This window comes from Castor canadensis, chromosome 10 (genome assembly GCF_047511655.1).
Source record: "Castor canadensis chromosome 10, mCasCan1.hap1v2, whole genome shotgun sequence".
Taxonomy (NCBI): Eukaryota; Metazoa; Chordata; class Mammalia; order Rodentia; family Castoridae; genus Castor; species Castor canadensis.
In genome coordinates, this window is record NC_133395.1 from 136,884,693 (window position 1) to 136,903,392 (window position 18,700).

General features: G+C 39.4%; 1 long non-coding RNA gene across 1 annotated transcript in view; it reads left to right on the top strand.

Annotated features, from left to right (window-relative positions):
• The window catches only part of LOC141411351 (uncharacterized), a 33,768-nt gene extending 18,300 nt beyond the window's left edge, over window positions 1-15,468 (top strand). Inside the window, exon 3 of the long non-coding RNA XR_012436113.1 lies at window positions 15,366-15,468. This is a non-coding gene — a long non-coding RNA (uncharacterized lncRNA). The remainder of the gene's footprint in view (window positions 1-15,365) is intronic.
• Window positions 15,469-18,700: the final 3,232 nt, after the last annotated feature.

The following is an 18,700-nucleotide window of genomic DNA, read 5'->3' on the forward strand; positions in this document are numbered from 1 at the left end:
AAGTTCTGAGATTCTGTCTTCTGCTTGTTCTAGTCTGCTGGAGTGGCCTTCCATTGTGTTTTGTATTTCTGTTTCATTCTTTTTTCTGAGGTTTTCCATATTTGGTCACTTCTTCTTTAATATTGTCAATTTTCATCTTTAATTCATTTATCTCTCTATTTATATTGTTCTCTGTTTCAGTTTGATATTTATTTAGGGCTCCTATGCGTTCATTTATTTGTTTTTGTTTCTTCTCTTATTCTTTGTTTTTGTTGTTTTGGAATTTCTTCAGTGCCTCTTGTACATTTTGGTTGACCATGTCTAGTAATATCTCCATGAAATTTCAGTGATTACTTGCAGGATTTCTTTTTTCAGGATGTTCTTGTGGGCTTTGTTGGGCTCCTTGGCATAGTTTATCTTTGTTTTGTTGGAGTCTGGAACTGGGTATCCATTTTATTTATTTCCCTCTGAATCCTGTATTAATTTATTTTTAGGGGTAGAGTGGTTTTCATCCCCTTTTCATCTTCCCATCGCTTCACTTGGTGCTGTGTACTTATATTCTTGATAGACTATTGGTGGTTTCAGTCACCTGTTTTCTTTTCCTTGGTTTAATTTTGTTTGTGGGTGTGTTGGGTTTTAGGTTAGTGTATGTATGCTGTTTCTGTCACTGGTCTGTGTGTAATTTAGTATTAGCTAACTCACAATAGTAAAACTAACTAAACAAAGAAAGAGAGAGAGAGAGAAAAAAAAACAAAGGAATCAACAGGGAGAGGTGGACAGACACACACAAACAAACAGGGAACAAAACAAACAAACAAACACATAAGAATATTCCAGGTTCAGGAACAATAGGATTTCAGTCTTAGTAGTTCTGGTGTTACTCCTTCAGCATCCAGTCCTGGTGTTGGTATTTAAGCAGAAGCTCTCTCTTAGTCTTGCCAGGTGGTTCAGGATTTTCACCCTTTTTTTTTTTTTTCCTGTCTTGTAGTGGCAGCTGCTCAGTCAGCTCCTCCCTCAGTGAGGTGTGGCTTGCCCTCAGGTTCTGGAGATCAGCTCTGTAGCCCACCATCTGTCCTACTTTGGAGTTGGGTTTTTGCTGCATTTGTTTATCGGGGGCTTGTTTCTTTGCCTTGCCCCCTTTCTCTGGGGCACGGTCAGAGATCTGTCAGTTGGCTCCCTGCTGTCAGCATGTTATGCTGGTTTGCTGATTGTTTTTCAATTTTGCAGCATCACTTGACTTTGGATGTTGCTCACTTGCTCAGGAGATGAGTTTTGTGGACTGCTCTCTGCCCTATTTCAGGCAGGAGCTTATCACTGGCCCACTGTCGGCCCTTCTGCCTTTCCAGTCTTTGTTTACTGAAGTTCCCATGGTGATCAGCTCCTTGCCCCTCCCCTCTTCTCCAGTGCACTTAAAGCTCCCCGCCCCCTCTGCTGCATGTTCCTTTTCAGTTCCTTGTTTATTATTCAGTTTTTTTTTTTGCAGGGCAGGTAGTCAGTCTGTCCAGGGGGCTATGCTGGTTTATCCCAGTGGTGGCTGTGGGAATACCGCGTAACACTTATTTGGTCACCTGTTGGTCTGCTGGATGTTTCCCATTCATGTTTGGAGCTGGTGTCTGGTGGCATGGGAGCCATCCTGTTTTCTCAGTGTAACGTGGCATGGAGAAGCTTTGTACAGGCTGAGAGTTCAGGGTGTTGAAGTTTTGATTCTTCTTGGTGCTTTTTTTTTTTGCCAAGTGTGGCTCCAGCGTCTCAGCAAGATTTTTGATTTATGGAGCTCACGCTGTCTGCTTCTGCACTCTAGTTGCCATCTTAGATCCACCTCCTATTTTTAGTTTTTAAAGGAGCCTCCATGCTGTTTTCCATAGTGGTTGTACTAATTTACATTTCCACCAGCAGTGTATGAGGGTTCCTTTGTCCCCACATCCTCACCAACATTTGTTGTTGTTTGTGTTCTTGATGGTAGCCATTTAACAGGAGTGAGGTGGAATCTTAACATGGTTTGGATTTACATTTCCTTTATGGTCAGGGATGGTGAGCATTTCTTCATGTGTGTTTTAGTCATTCGGAGTTCTTCCTTTGAAAAAGTTCCATTCAGTTCATTTGCTCATTTCTTCATTGGGTCATTGAGTTTTGGGGAGTTTAGTTTTTTGAGCTCCCTGTATGTTCTGATTATTAATCCATTGTAAGATGTATAGCTGGACAGTCGACCTTTGCTTATTATATCAGGTTTTCCTAGAATTTGGTAGTATTTGTTGTGCCTCACCATGTTCATAGGTCAGGTAGCATTCTGTCTTCTTTTTCTGGTTATAATGATTGTGTAACAAGTTACTCTAACAGTGACTTATGCTCATGGAAACTGTGGGTCAGGCAGTGAGACTGGACATGACTTTCTAGGGATGGCTTGTCTGTGTTCTGTGATGTCAGGGTCTTCATTTGAGAAGACCCAGAAGTTGATAGTAATGCAACTTTTAGAGCTGGGATTCCTTACAAGTTCATTTTGGCACATATCTAGTTCCTGGACTAGGATGGCTAGTTTATCCTTAGCCCGTCCATGCAATTTGGCTTTCTCACAGTATGGTAGGCTCAAGGTAACTGGACTTGTTGTGGCTTAGCACTCAAGAGCAAGTGGTCCAGTGAATCACTGGAAGTTGAAGCTGCCTTATCTTTTATGACCTCCAAGCCATGTGCATCAACACTCCTCTATCATGTTGGTTGAAGCACTTGCAACCATGCCTGTTTTCAAGGTTGGGGAGTTAGGTTCCACCTGTTGATGGGGACTCATACCTTAGAAGAGAAGATTGTAGTCATGTTTGGAAAATATAATCTTCCATGCCGCCAAGTCTGGAGTGAGGTGGTTGGGGTTGAACTAAGTGTGTGGCAGCTGTGTGTCAAGTTTCCAGGTTATCTGTTGGTTGCCCAATTTCCTGGAGTAGTGCTGCTTCTGTAATAGAGTGCTTTCCACAGGGAGTTGTGAATCTTAAGTCAATTAGCACACTAGCTAGCATGTAACAATTAGTCCTAAATACTCCTATCTGAGGCATTTGTTAGCCCCTATGAGGCCTTTATAGAAATTAGAAAAAGATGCCCTCTGAACATAGGGTAGGAGGCCAGCCAAGCACTTCCAACCCTCATGAGACTCTTTAGCAGTGCACACACAGCACAACAAATATCATAGTTCTGGTAACTATTGTTGTAATTGATTTCACTGTTTCAAAGAAAAGCACTTAGCAGTCCCCTTGTCCAGGGCCTTCCCAGTGGTTTTCTCCAGCGTTCATTCCCAGCTTTTCTTTTCACTAGACCTTTGTTTTTGCCTTTTTCCCCTTCCTTCTCCCACAATTCCCTAGACACCTGATGCTCTCTAGGGCAGTTCACAAGTTGGTGAGGAGGGGTGGATTCCCAGGAATGCTGGTGGCATACTAGGACTAAATATGCGATTAAAATATTTATGAACAATATTTAATCTTTAATTTCAGATATGTGTATACGTTATATACATTCAAATAAATGATACAGAAAGGCAAAAAAATAGTGACTCAAAACTCTCCTTGTGGGTTTTTCAGCATTATAGTGAATAAAGCAAATGTGAAAGTTCGGTAGAGGGGTGTATGTGTGTGTGTGAGATGTGTGTAAAGTTGCCAAATAAAACATAGGATCCCCAGTGAAATTCAAATTTCAGATAAATAATACATTTCTTTTTAGGGTGGGTGTATATTCCAAAAATGTTTGTCTGAAACTCTAACTGAACTGGATATTCTGTGTATTGTATTTGTTATATCTGGCAATCCTCTGCATGTGATGTGTATATGGGAAGTGTGTGGTGTATGGGCCAGGGGTATCTGTGTGTAGGTGCACATGTATCCATGTGTATATGTGATTGTGTGTGTGTATGTGTGTACTGTGGTATGTGTATTTGTGTACTTACATGAGGTTTTGGGTGGGGATGAGTGGGGGACAACAAGATTGCTTAGAAGAAGAAAGAGGAGATATAGGAGACCTGAAGATGTTTCCTCCAACTTGGCATTGGAGCATTTTTTTGGTTTTTACTTATACTACCTTATTGTAATTTACTGATTTACACGTCTAGATCCCAACTAGATAAGGAGTCAAGGTCTGAGCCTTGTCTGTGCTGCAGTCCATGCAAGGGACTTATGGAAACATTTAGCTCACATGCAGATTTGGATGTTTTCAGACTTCTCAAAGGGCAGAAATTTGGTTCCACTGCCTGTGTTGCCTTGACTACTGCTTTCATTGAATACCCAGTCTTCACTGTGTAAGAGCATAGTCTTGGTTCTCCACTGCTAGGGCATTCGTTACCTGGAGAGTATGTTGAAATGTAGCTTCCTGGGCCCCACCCCTCTAAGAGGTTTGTAAAGCCTGAGGTGAGAGGGAATGAAGTAGAGGAATTGAGCAAACATGTTCACTTTTTCTTTTCCTTTCTTTCTTTCTTTTTCTTTTCTTCTTTTCTTTCTCTTCTCTTCTGTTTTCTTTTCCTTTTTTTGAGCTGGAGTTTTGCTATGTAGCCCAGACTGGCCTAAAATTTGCTTATGTGGCCCAGGTTGGCCTAGAATGATCCTCCTGCCTCAGCCTCTTGAGTGCTGGGAATATAGGCCTAACAAACATTAACTTTTAATGACTTCTTCTAAAAGAAAAGAATGATTGTAATCAGACCTGTAAACCATACTATGCACAACTGAATATGTGTGTTGTACATATACAGTTCTTGCATATATACATACACATACATACATTCACATGAGATGTGAAAAATGAACCTTGGTTCACTGATCGAGTAAGCTCACTTTCTTCATGGATTTACTAAATGTGGTTCTGGTCAAGCATGACCAAAACAAAAGCAGAAACAAAAAAAGTAAAACTAAGGTCTTGAGGGTATGGCTCAAGTGGTAGAGCTCCTGCCTAGCAAGTGCAAGGCCTTGAGTTCAAATGCCAGTACTACCTCCCTGTAAAAAAACCAAACCAAACTAAAATAAAAAAGCAAAAGAAATGTCAAAACCTGACTTGAAGCTATACCACAGAGCCATAACAATAAAAACAGCATGGTACTGGTATAAAAACAGATGTGAAGACCCGTGGAACCGAAAACCCAGATATGAATGCACGCAGCTATGCTCATCTAATTTGTGACAAAGGCACCCAAAACATATGGACAGCCTCTTCAACAAATGTTTCTGGGAAAATTGGATATCTGCATGCAGAAAGCTAAAACTAGATCCATGTCTTTCACCCTGTATAAGTATCAACTCAAAGTGGATTAAGGACCTTCATATAAGACTTGAAACTTTGAAGCTAGAGCAGGAATGAGCAGAAAGTACACTGGAAACTGAGGCATAGGCAATGACTTCCTAACTAGAACTCAAATGGCTCAGCAACTAAGAGAAGGAATTGACTACATGAAATTAAAAAGGTTCTGCACAACAAAAGAATGGCCACCAGATTGGAGAGGCAGCCCACAGAGTGGGAGAAAATCTTTGCTAGCTATACATCTGACAGGGATTAATAATCAGAGTATACAGGGAGCTCAAAAAGCTAAACTCCCTAAAAATCAATGACCCAGTGAAGAAATGAGCAAATGAACTGAATAGAGCTTTTTCAAGAAGTCCAAATGGCTAAAAAACATGAAGAAATGCTCACCATCCTTGACCATAAAGGAAATGTAAATTCAAACCATGTTAAGATTCCACCTCACTCTTGTTAAAATGGCTACCATCAAGAACAAAAACAACAACAAATGTTGGTGAGGATGTGGGGACAAAGGAACCCTCATACACTGCTGGTAGAAATGTAAATTAGGACAGCCACTATGAAAAACACTGTGGAGGCTCCTCAAAAAACTAAAAATAGAACTGCCATATGATCCAGCAATTCCACTCCTAGGGATATACCCAAAGGAATGTAAGTCAGGTTATAATAAAGGCACCTGCACACCCATGTTTATTGTAGCATTTTTCACAATAGCCAAGTTATGGAAATAGCCAAGTTGCCCCATTACTGAAGAATGGGTTAAGAAAATGTGGTATTTATATACAATGGAATTTTATTTAGTCATAAAGAAGAGTGAAATTTTGTCATTTGCAGGTAAATGGAAAGAACTGGAGAACATCACCTTAAGTGAAATTAGCCAGGTTCAGAAAGCCAAAGGCCACATGTTTTCTTTTGTATGTGAAATATGGAACGAATACAAATACAAACAATATTATGAAAAACAGATCATGTTAAGGGGAGGTCACATATGAGAGAGGGAGGGTAAAAAAGGAAGTAAAGAAGGTGAATATGGTTGATGTAGTTTCTATACAAGAATGAATATAGAATTTATAAACCTGTCGAAATCACCATAAGAATGGGACTAAGGTAGGAAGGAGAAAAATAGAGGAGATGAATCAGTTTGTGTTATAATTCATATATACATGGAAATGTCACAGTGAAATACCCTGTATTTTTATCTTAAACAAACAAAAATGTCTTTTTTTTTTTTTTACAAGAATAGAGAACAGGAAGGTCAAAAAACTGGGAGGTTGGTTCCAGTGGGAGGGGGAGGATATAAGGAAAGAGTGTAGGAAGGTGAATATGGTACAGATACTGTGTACACATGTATGTAAGTGGAAAAATGAGACCTGTGGAAACTATTCTAGGAATGTGGGGAGGGGGGATAAAGAATGATGGGGGGTGAATTCAAGTATGATAGTGTAAGGACTTTTGTAAATGTCATAATATACCTCCAGTGCAAGTATAATTAAAAAAGGAAAGAATAAATTTCAAAGCCAAAAATTTTAGATTCTTGTGCATGCATTACACAGCTCATTTTGATGCCAAGAAGCTTTCAGTCAGTCCTGCATTATCGATAGTTATGTTTAAATAATTGAGTGCTCTGCTTAGCATTTTCCTACCCTTAATTTTGTGAAAGTATACCACCCCACCCCCCAAAAAATAGTGCCTAAAAAGCAAGGAGGAAGTTATGGTAATTCTCCCAAGCCAAAAAGGGCAAATAATGTTCTCAATTGAAGTGACAAAGTAAAAATTTTAGAAATGTTTAAAGGCTGCCTGTCTTCAGTGGAAGCTGGGCAGTGTTATGGGAAAATGAGTCAAGCATTTACAGTGCAGTATTGAACCATACTGAACATTTGTGGGTTTTCATCAGTGGCGGTTTCCTTGAAGCCATATACACACAGATACCAAGGGTTTACTGTATTTTCTAAAGATTTTTCTTCTGTAAATTTATGTTGGTGTTGCTCCTAATAAATCATTTGCCTTGGGCAAATGTGAGGCTGTAAAGATCAGTCTGCAATGAGTTGTGCCCAGAGGTCTGTAAGGAAACACAAGGGAAACAAAGATTTTGTATTCTAGCAGCCAAGTTCCAACTATGCTTTCCAGAGTAACTTTAACATAATGAAATTACTTATGTGCTGACATTAGGTTAGGCAGAGAGAGCTTCAACTGTTGGTATGAATTTAAAAATTAAAAGTGAAAATTTACAAAGAAAGAAGGCTTCAGGTGGAAGAGAAGTAGCAGTTGTTTGAGTTCTGTGTTCATGAGGTTAAAAGTACTTTTCAGCTGGTGGAGTGGCTCAAGTGGTAGAGCACCTGCTTAGCAAGTGTGAGGTCCTGAGTTCAAACCCCAGGACCACCAAAAAGAATATAAAAAAAGTACTTTTCAATTTTTCTATAAGGCCTTCACTCCAAAAAGTCTAATTCAAAACAACAGAATTATGGTTACCCTAAAGAAAACCAACTCTGAATATACTAAGACCTATTGAGTTAATTGTGTGCTTTAAACGGGTGAATTGCATGGTTTGTGCATTATTTCCCAATAGCTGTTATAAATTCTATAACTAAGCTTTCTGTAAAAATCAGATTATTTTCACTGGAAATTAACAGATTGATGATAAATCTTAGGGCAATTTATTGTCTAAGTATGACCTTCATGGTAGACTTTTCTCAGAAGATTTTTGTAATAGAAACACATAATAAAAAAATTTAAAAATGCAAAAGAGATGGATGGTACTATTTAAAAATGATAATGGACAATTTGACATCCCAAAAGAGATGTCAAATTGTTCATTACCATTTTTCTTTGTTATCTATATTTAATTTCTTACCTGCTACCCATTTGGGCTTGGAGGAAGGAGAAGGGTGGCTAGGGATGAGAAATAATTGGCCAGTTGGCTGCTGTTAATTTTTTATAAGTCTCATTTGCTGAAATCTATAACTTGAACATGGCTGTTCCATGAAATGCCCATTTCTCTGAATTTCAATCAATTTCTTAATTGTGTAACAACAGCAGGAACCACTGAAAAGCAGACATGGGCTGCAGAAAACTACACATTTCCTTTCACAGGGTATAAAATGTGGAATTTGATGCCTCTTTTACAAAAATGTCAACTAATAACTGCGCACGTGAGTGGCTTGGGAAAGGGAAAGAAAAAATATCTTTAAATGAGAAAAAAGAAAAACAAATGATTATTGTTAGATGAACAACAACATCTCACTATTAGAATCTCACTAGCACCTGAAGGAGGGAAAATTATACTATCCACATTGATAACTTCTTCTCCCTTTTTTCCAAATGATTTATTATTCTGTTATACTACAATCAGCTAGTTTGCAGCAGCATAAATATTTGATCTTGGTGTAACATTTTTTACAACTGCCTTGTGCTATCGGCTGTACATCCTTAATTTTTTTTGCCTCCACCTTTCCTTGAATCAAAGGAAAGTGGCAAATATGAAGTGTGCAGAGTGAATAGAAACAATTGACCTTCAAAATGTCCAAGTGAGAGAAGGGACTGGGAAGAAGGGTCTGAGACTCTCTGTGGGGTATCTACTGCCTCTAGTATATCCTCTAACTCAAGTTCTGTTTTCTGAGGTTGCACAGAACAAATCTGTCCCAGCTTCCATAAGAGATAACCTTTCAAATCCCCTATGTTAGCTGTACTTTTCTGTAGGTTAAATTTGGTTTAACCAGTGCTCCCATATCATAGGTAAAGTCTTTCTATCACCCTTATCACTCTGCCTTGAAGTTAGTGTTCCAGATGAAAATGTTGGCTTCTGCTTGGGTCTGTGGAGAGGAAAAGGGGGCATGGAGAAGAAGGGGAACACAGGGAGTATAGTATTTTCTTCATGGGGTACCACGTGTCTGGCACAAAACCATCATTTAGAACATAGTGGCTATTATTATAATTATCTTTAAAAAGAGAATCACTGAAGTCAATCATGGTGACTGCTGACCTTTCTTCTGTACTGGAAGCCTTGACCTTTTTTTTGTTCTTAGTGGTTCTAGTCCATTCCCTTGCTCTGACCTTGTATTTGTTTTTAATAAACAAGGCTAGATGCTGGCGTGACTCAGTCAGTCTTGCCACTTGCTCTGAGTGATTTACTTCAACTCTTTGAGCCTCAGTTACTTCCTGGAAAAACTGTACCTTCCTTGTGGAGTTGCAGGATGAAATGAGAAAAACTGCAAAGGGGCTGGCATAGAGCAACTCAGTGCATACTAGAGGATTGCTGTTGTTTTCCCATCTTAGGTTCTCCTTATTTTCATTCTTTGCTTCCTTTGTTTATTCTTTCATTTCTCAATCCTCAGATCTTGATTTAAATGTCACTTGTCTTTCATTTAATTTTTCTTTGCTTTCTTATAGGGTCTTGTCCGTGTAGCCCAGTATGGCCTGCAACCTGTGATCCTCCTGACTCAGCCTCCTGAGTGCTGAGATTATAAGTGTGTGCCACAACATCTAGCTTCATATATCACCTTCTTAAGGAGGACTTCCTTGATCACCTTCTTTAAAAAAGTTTCCTCCCTGTTATTTATGCACCATCTTGACTGTAATTATTTATTTGTATTTATGCACATGTTTATTATCCATCTTCCTCATCAGAGTCTTAAGATGTATGATGTCAGAGCATTTCTTTTGTTTCCTGTAGTGCACTTAGTGTCTATCACATATTATACATGCAATATGTACTTATTGAATGAACCATAATTGTCACCAAAATGACAATTGGCTAGAGCATGACTTAAATGAGTTTTCCACTATGAGAAATTTCAAATATAGCATACTAAACTGTGTATAGCTTTAAGCAAACTCCCGAATGTAAGATTCTGTGTTTTTATGACTACAGGGAATTGATGGTTCAACATCTAGTACTTTTTGCATGTAGTAGGATTCTGAAATTTTATTCTCATACCCAAGTCTTCTCTCTTCTAGCACACCACACCCTCTTAAGTTTTATCTTTTCCCCATGCATCCACTTACTACTGCTACTACTGTTACTATCCACTTAATACTATTAAGAATGACTAATATTTATCCGGTATTTACCATGTGCCAACTACCTTACCTTCATATAACTATCCAACCCTTCATATAAGTTATCTTCTGATTCATTGTAATCACATTGAATCATGTGGCCATGAATGAGAGTGTGTGTGTGTGTGTGTGTGTGTGTGTGTGTGTGTGCACCAGGGAAAAGCAAATACTGGCAAGAAGAGAAGTGAAAGATTGAAGTTGGTATGAGAACTGAGGGGTCCCTATACATTGGCAGTTGGGATAAACCTTATTAGAAACAAGTCAAAGAAGCAAAAGTAACCAATTCCAAGTCCACAAAGGTCAGCCAAAGTCAGGAGTCCAGTCATTCCCAGGGATAAGCACCAAAGATAAGCAGTTGTTTTGTGAGGGGGTGGGTGGAACCAGTGGGAGGGAGAGGGGGTGAATGGAGAATGTGATGGTGGGTTAGTATAATAGAAATATATTACATGCATTATGAGAATAGAATAACGAAGCACATTCAGAGTGTAAAAAGTGGAGAGGGAGATAAGAAAGTAATTGAGGGAGTGGGTATGATCAAAGTACATTATATGCATGAGTAAAACATCACAAAAAGCACCATTTTGTAACTAGAAAATAAAAATAAGCAGTGGACACACCAAGACTAAGGCATCTTCCCCAAGCATCATTGACATGGAGATCTTGGTTGTTTTTTGCTGTTCTCATCAAGGCATGTCTCATCCAAAGTTTTTTGGTGATCGGGAGATGAGAGAAACCCATTAGAGGGAAGGCAGGCAGAGGATGGGAACTGACACTGCCCGTTGGTTACCCTGACAGAGGAGGATTCAGTGGTAAAGGGATCTGCGGACATAAAATACATTTTCAAAAGCATCCTCACTAGGGTTGTTCTTTGAAAATGGGACAGAAACCTCTCAAATGTCAAGAGATAGGATTTTGCCAAGGCAACAGAAGGCTAAGGACTGCAAGCAAAGATTCTTATTACAAAAAGGTGCTAAATTCTGGAATTGGGTTTAATTATACCTGAGGTATTTCTGACTTGGTATGTGGGTGGGATGCTCTGCTTCTCTCTATTGCTGTTATTATTTCATGGGTGTACAGCTTAATTTTTCCCACCATGGGACTCCTTAGTCAACTTTTCAATCCCCACCCCAACCCCCTCTGGGAGGCAGCTTCTGGCACAGTACTCAAACACCAACAAAAGTTACCCCCTGAGTCTTTGACTATTAGCTATCAAATTCCCGGTCATAATCATCACATTTAATCATATGTGAATCATTTGCCAGGAAGCCATGGGGGCCAGTTTCAGATATTCCTGAGGCTGAATCTATAGAGCCTATAGATATTTGCTAGAGCAACATGTCTGCTGAAAGTGGTTTTGTGTTGATTGTGGGAGTTGAAGTAAGTGGGAAGCATGGGTTGCACTTCATGCTGCCTGATGTGAACCCTCTTGATGCATTTGCTCTTTCTAAGATGCTACATTTCATTTGACATGCTCCATCTCACAACCTCTCTGTCTCTTCTCCGTTTGTTTTGCTGGCATCTTCTGAATATTTCATAATCAAGTATTTACTAGTGCCTCTGTAGGTCATCAGGTGCTCCATCAGTGGAGTTGTTTTCTCAGAATATCAGTTCATCCAGCAGTGCTGAGCTCTCTGGAGCAAATAAATGTTGTGTTTTCTCTGTTTGAACCTTCCTTCTCATTCAGTGGAAAATCCAATGGCCTTACTGTGGCATGAACCCCTTGTGTGATCTGGCCTCGGGCAATCTCTGGTGTCATCTCAACAATCCCTCTTGCTTTATCCCTGCCATATTGACCTTCCTGCTGTTTGTATCCGTTTTCTGATGCTGTGTAATAAATGACTATAAAGGTAGCATCTCATAACAACAGCTGTTCATTACTGCCACACCATTTTGCAGGTAGGAAATACGGGCAGTGCTCTGTATCCTCTGGTTGTAGTATGGCGAGGCTGAAGTTAATGTGTCATCTGGGCTGGGTGTCCTTACCTGGAAGCTCTGAGAAGACTCCTATGCCAAATTCATTCAGGTTATTGGCAGAATTTAGCTCCCTGAAGTTGTAGGACTGAAGTGCCCTGTTTCACTGCTGGCTGTCAGTTCCTGGAGGCCACCTACATCAGGTGGTGTCCTCCATTTCTAAGCCAGCAAGGGTACAATGAATTCTTCATGTGCTTTGAATGCCTCTGATTTCCTCTTCTGCTACCAGTCAGAGAAAATTCTCTGTTATTAATGGACTCACAATGATTAGATTAGACCCAGCTGGGTAATATTCCTAAGGATCACCTGACTAGAAATATATTTTTTTGAGACAGGGTCTCACTATGTAGTAGAGGCTGGCCTTGAACTCTCCATCCTCCTGCCTCAGCTTCCCGGGTGCTGTGATTATAGGTTGAAACATCATGCCTAGCTTATCTTAATTGGAGATGCAAAATTTCTTTCGCCTATATAATCATGGAAGGAGCACTAAGAGGTAGAGATCCCAGAGCCCCTCTTAGAATTTTTCCTCCCACACTGTACCTCCAACATATTGCCATCAGTCTTCCTGCTCAGGACCTTTGCCTGTGATATTCCCACTGTTTGGAACTCCTCCCCATGTAATCATATGGCTTGTTCTCTGACTGTCTTCAGTTCTCTGCCAAAAAAATCTGTCACCTCAGATTTCTAAGATTTCCATTTGTAAAGGGCCCTGTACTCTCTATCTTCTTTATTCTCTTCTTTTTGCATCATACAGCAAAACTTACAAATTATGTATTTGCATTTTTATTTATTATCTCTCTTTCCTCACTGGAATAGAGCCTTCCTGAAGATGGAGTTTTGCTTGCTTTATTCGTGACTATATTCTCAGCTTCTGAAGTAACTCCTAGTATATCACAGATACTCTATACCTTACACACACCTTTTTTTTTTAACCCCTCTCCTCTTTTTCCTTCTGTCTTCTACTAAGCTGTCACTGAATTTCAGAATTCTTATAAAATGATTACATGATTTTTCTCTCACATACACAATTGATGGAAGAAAACAGAAACCTATATTTGGTCTAAATACAGAGTTTAAGGGGGTAAGTGATTCTGTTTATTAGTCCTTCTTATACCCAACACTTTTGTCTCTTCTTTGCTCTGCAGCTACCTAATGCCCCAGTTCAGGGTTGGAAAGGCCTTAAAGATGTTTGGTTGTAGTTTCCCATTTGATTAGTGATTCTTGTAAACTGAAACTTCCTCTCCCTCTGTTTAAGGTTCAGTGTGGGTCCCACAGGTTCTGTAAGGTCTTTTGCTTAGTAAAATTCCTAGGAAGATTGCTATGATCTGAATTGTGTCCCTTTCAAATTGATATGTTGGAGCCCTAACCTCTTTGTGACTGTATTTGGAGATAGGATCTTTAGGAAATAATTAAGGTTATATGAGATCATAAAGGTGGCTCCTGATCCCATAAGATTAATTTCCTTATAAGAAGAGGCACCACAAAGCCCTGTCTCTCCCCATGTACATGTACTATGAAAGGCCATGAGAAGGCAGCTGTCTGCAATCCAAGGGGATAACCCTAACTAGACATTAACCCTGCTAGCACCTTGATCTTGGATTCCCAGAACAGTGAGAAACTAAATGTCTAATGTTTAACACACCCAGCTTATGTGCTGTGTTTTAGAAGCCTGCGTAGACTAAGACAGAATTGTATGAATCTGTTGTGCTGTCACTTCTTACAAAGACTCTAGTCCTATTGGACGAGGGCTCCATTTTTATAACCTCATTTAATTTTAATTACCTTTTTGAAGACCTGTCTACAAATGTAGTCACAGTTGGGTTAAGGCTTTAACATGAGTTTGAGAGGATATAGTTCTGTTTCCACCAGAGGTCTTTCCCTTTATCTCAACCAGAGACCTTGGGTCCCAATGACTGGGTTAGGTACACTGGTCTGTTTTTCTTGACTTGTATGGGGGGTCATTTAAACATTTGAATCTTCATTTAAAGAGACTGCAGTTAAGAAAGACTCTGGAATCCCCTTTTCTCTTATAAATAGAAACTTTGGCAATGCCACATTCTCAACTGTCCATATGGTAGCAAATGGGGCTTGAATGAGGTTGTCCTGTAAGCTGGGACATGTGTCTTAGTTTGTTCCCCCTGTTGTTTCCCTTTAAATGAAGTCTGAGTGTTTGGTTGCTTTTTATCATCATCCCGTGCTCTTCTCTCTCTCTCTCTCTCTCTCTCTCTCTCTCTCTCTCTCTCTCTTTCTCTCTCTCTCACTCTCTCTCTCACACACATACACACACATTTAATTTTGTTTTTTGCAGTGCTAGGTATCAAACTCGGAGCCTGTGGAATGCTAGCCAACTGCTCTGTCACTGAGCTACATCCCCTAGCCCCGTGCTGATGTTTTTTAAGTAAAGAAATATTTCTCTGTTTTTTTTTTTATCTAAAATTAGAAAATGTATGATAGATCCATTTACCCTACCTCATTGCTTTCCATCACATGCTTGGCCTCTGGGGAGATTTTGAGATTTGCAGTTTCTGCCTAGTTTGTAAGCTCTATGAGGATAGAAGTATGGCTGCCCTCTCCATTTCTGTGTTCTCAGATACTGGAGCATGAACAGTAATCAATGAATCAACATTCATGGACTTAACAAATACCTGGTAACTAAAATCTGTGCAGCTCATGCAGCACTTAGTAATACTGGATTTTATTTCTTTTTATGTATAAATATCCCACCAAATCTGCATGTGTTGTTTTCAATTGGCGTCTTTAAATTCAAAGCACTTATCTGCTTTCCTTTTCTAGGGCTGCTATATAAAAATCTAACATAAACTTGGAGATTTAAAACAGGAGAAATTTATTGTCCCAGTTTTACAGGATGAAAGTCTGATATGAAAATGTTGGCAGGTACATACTATTTCTGAAGGTTCCACGGATCTTGAATGTCCTCCAAAGGCCCACGTAAAAAGGCTTAGTCCCCAGTGTGGCACTACTGAGGAGCAGTGGAAACTTTAAGAGTAGTGCCTTGTGGGAAGTCTTCCCTCACTTGGGATGTACGCTTGAAGGGGATTGTGAAACCCCAGTTCCTCATCTTCCTTCTTCTCACTTTTTAGCTGTGAGGTGAGCAGCTTTGCTCCGCCATGCTCCCTGCCATGATGTGCTGTCATGCCATAGGCTCATGGAGACACATGATCATGGGCTGAAACTTCTGGAAGTGTAAGTCAAAATAAACCTTCCTGCTTTTCAAGTTGATTATCTTAGGTATCTTATTTTGATACAGTAATGAAAAGCTGACTAACCCAGGAAGTCTCCTTCCTCTCTTCTTCAAGTTTGGGTAGCTCTTTGGCTTGTAGCATTCTCTGGTGTATTAGCATGTCTTTCAATTCAGCTGGGTCTTCACTTGGCCTTCCCCTTTGCAGAGTCTCTGTCTGTCTCTTAGAAGGATACATGTCATTGGTTGAGGGCTCACCTAATTAACCCAGGATAATCTCATTTTGAGATCCCTAACTTAACCACATTTGGAGAGACCTTCTTCAAAATGTGGATTCATGTGTTCCAGTTGGACATATTTTTTGGGAGCCTAATAAATTTAGTATAATATCATATACTGTTTTCCATTCCTTTATTTGAAAAATACTAAGATTATGCTGCTTACATGGCTCTGTGTTAGGTACTATATAGGGAGAGATATTAATCAAGTACACAGATCCTTCCTCCAAAGAGAGAGAATAAGAAATGTATATAGGCAACTATTATGTAATGACATTGATGAAGAACACTCTCAGAGTATACAGAGCACTGTGGGATCTCAAAGGAGAAAGATATCAGACAATCAGGTATGATGTGGAAATAAGTGGGATTTAGTTGTGCCTTGAAGGGTGAGTTGAATTTTGAAATATTGGGGAGAACATTTCTGTAAGGAGACAAGTATGAGAAGCCCAGAGGTAGAAAAAAAATGCCACATAGCACAATTACTTATTTTTTTTATTGTTTTATTATTCATATGTGCATACAAGGCTTGGTTCATTTCTCCCCCCTGCCCCCACCCCCTCCCTTACCACCCACTCCGCCCCCTCCCTCTCCCCCCCCTCAATATCTAGAATAAACTATTTTGCCCTTATTTCTAATTTTGTTGTAGAGAGAGTATAAGCAATAATAGGAAGGAACAAGGGTTTTTGCTGGTTGAGATAAGGATAGCTATACAGGGAGTTGACTCACATTGATTTCCTGTGCGTGGGTGTTACCTTCTAGGTTAATTCTTTTTGATCTAACCTTTTCTCTAGTACCTGTTCCCCTTTTCCTATTGGCCTCAGTTGCTTTAAGGTATCTGCTTTAGTTTCTCTGCGTTGAGGGCAACAAATGCTAGCTAGTTTTTTAGGTGTCTTACCTATCCTCACCCCTCCCTTGTGTGCTCTCACTTTTATCATGTGCTCAAAGTCCAATCCCCTTGTTGTGTTTGCCCTTGATCTAATGTCCACTTATGAGGGAGAACATACGATTTTTGGTCTTTTGAGCCAGGCTAACCTCACTCAGAATGATGTTCTCCAATTCCATCCATTTACCAGCGAATGGTAACATTTCGTTCTTCTTCATGGCTGCATAAAATTCCATTGTGTATAGATACCACATTTTCTTTTTTTTTTTTTTTTTTTTTTTTTTTTAAGACTAGTCAAGTGCAGTAGTGAGAAGGGGGGAAAGTGTAACCACATTTTCTTAATCCATTCGTCAGTGGTGGGGCATCTTGGCTGTTTCCATAACTTGGCTATTGTGAATAGTGCTGCAATAAACATGGGTGTGCAGGTGCCTCTGGAGTAACCTGTGTCACAGTCTTTTGGGTATATCCCCAAGAGTGGTATTGCTGGATCATATGGTAGATCGATGTCTAGCTTTTTAAGTAGACTCCAAATTTTTTTCCAGAGTGGTTGTACTAGTTTACATTCCCACCAGCAGTGTAAGAGGGTTCCTTTTTCCCCGCATCCTCACCAACACCTGTTGTTGGTGGTGTTGCTGATGATGGCTATTCTAACAGGGGTGAGGTGGAATCTTAGTGTGGTTTTAATTTGCATTTCCTTTATTGCTAGAGATGGTGAGCATTTTTTCATGTGTTTTCTGGCCATTTGAATTTCTTCTTTTGAGAAAGTTCTGTTTAGTTCACTTGCCCATTTCTTTATTGGTTCATTAGTTTTGGGAGAATTTAGTTTTTTAAGTTCCCTATATATTCTGGTTATCAGTCTGGCAAATATTTGGGCAAATATTTTCTCCCACTCTGTGGGTGTTTTCTTCAGTTTAGAGACCATTTCTTTTGATGAACAGAAGCTTTTTAGCTTTATGAGGTCCCATTTATCTATGCTATCTCTTAGTTGCTGTGCTGCTGGGGTTTCATTGAGAAAGTTCTTACCTATACCTACTAACTCCAGAGTATTTCCTACTCTTTCCTGTATCAACTTAAGAGTTTGGGGTCTGATATTAAGATCCTTGATCCATTTTGAGTTAATCTTGGTATAGGGTGATATACATGGATCTAGTTTCAGTTTTTTGCAGACTGCTAACCAGTTTTCCCAGCAGTTTTTGTTGAAGAGGCTGCTATTTCTCCATGGTATATTTTTAGCTCCTTTGTCAAAGATAAGTTGCTTATAGTTGTGTGGCTTCATATCTGGATCCTCTATTCTGTTCCACTGGTCTTCATGTCTGTTTTTGTGCCAGTACCATGCTGTTTTTATTGTTATTGCTTTGTAATATAGTTTGAAGTCAGGTATTGTGATACCTCCTGCATTGTTCTTTTGACTGAGTATTGCCTTGGCTATTCGTGGCTTCCTGTGTTTCCATATAAATTTCATGGTAGATTTTTTGATCTCTTTAATGAATGTCATTGGAATTTTGATGGGAATTGCATTAAACATGTACATTACTTTTGGGAGTATCGACATTTTTACTATGTTGATTCTACCAATCCATGAGCATGGGAGATCTCTCCACTTTCTATAGTCTTCCTCAATCTCTTTCTTCAGAAGTCTATAGTTTTCCTTGTAGAGGTCGTTCACATCTTTTGTTAGGTTTACATCTAGGTATTTGATTTTTTTTTTGAGGCTATTGTAAATGGAATTGTTTTCATACATTCTTTTTCCGTTTGCTCATTGTTAGTGTATGGAAATGCTAATGATTTTTCTATGTTGATTTTATATCCTGCTACCTTGCTATAGCTGTTGATAGTGTAGGAGCTTTGAGTAGAGTTTTTTGGGTCTTTAAGGTATAGGATCATATTGTCTGCAAATAGGGATATCTTGACAATTTCTTTACCTATTTGTATTCCTTTTATTCCTTCTTCTTGCCTAATTGTTCTGGCTAGGAATTCCAGTATCGTGTTGAATAGGAGTGGAGATAGTAGGCATCCTTGTCTGGTTCCTGATTTTAGAGGGAATGGTTTCAGTTTTTCTCCATTAAGTATAAT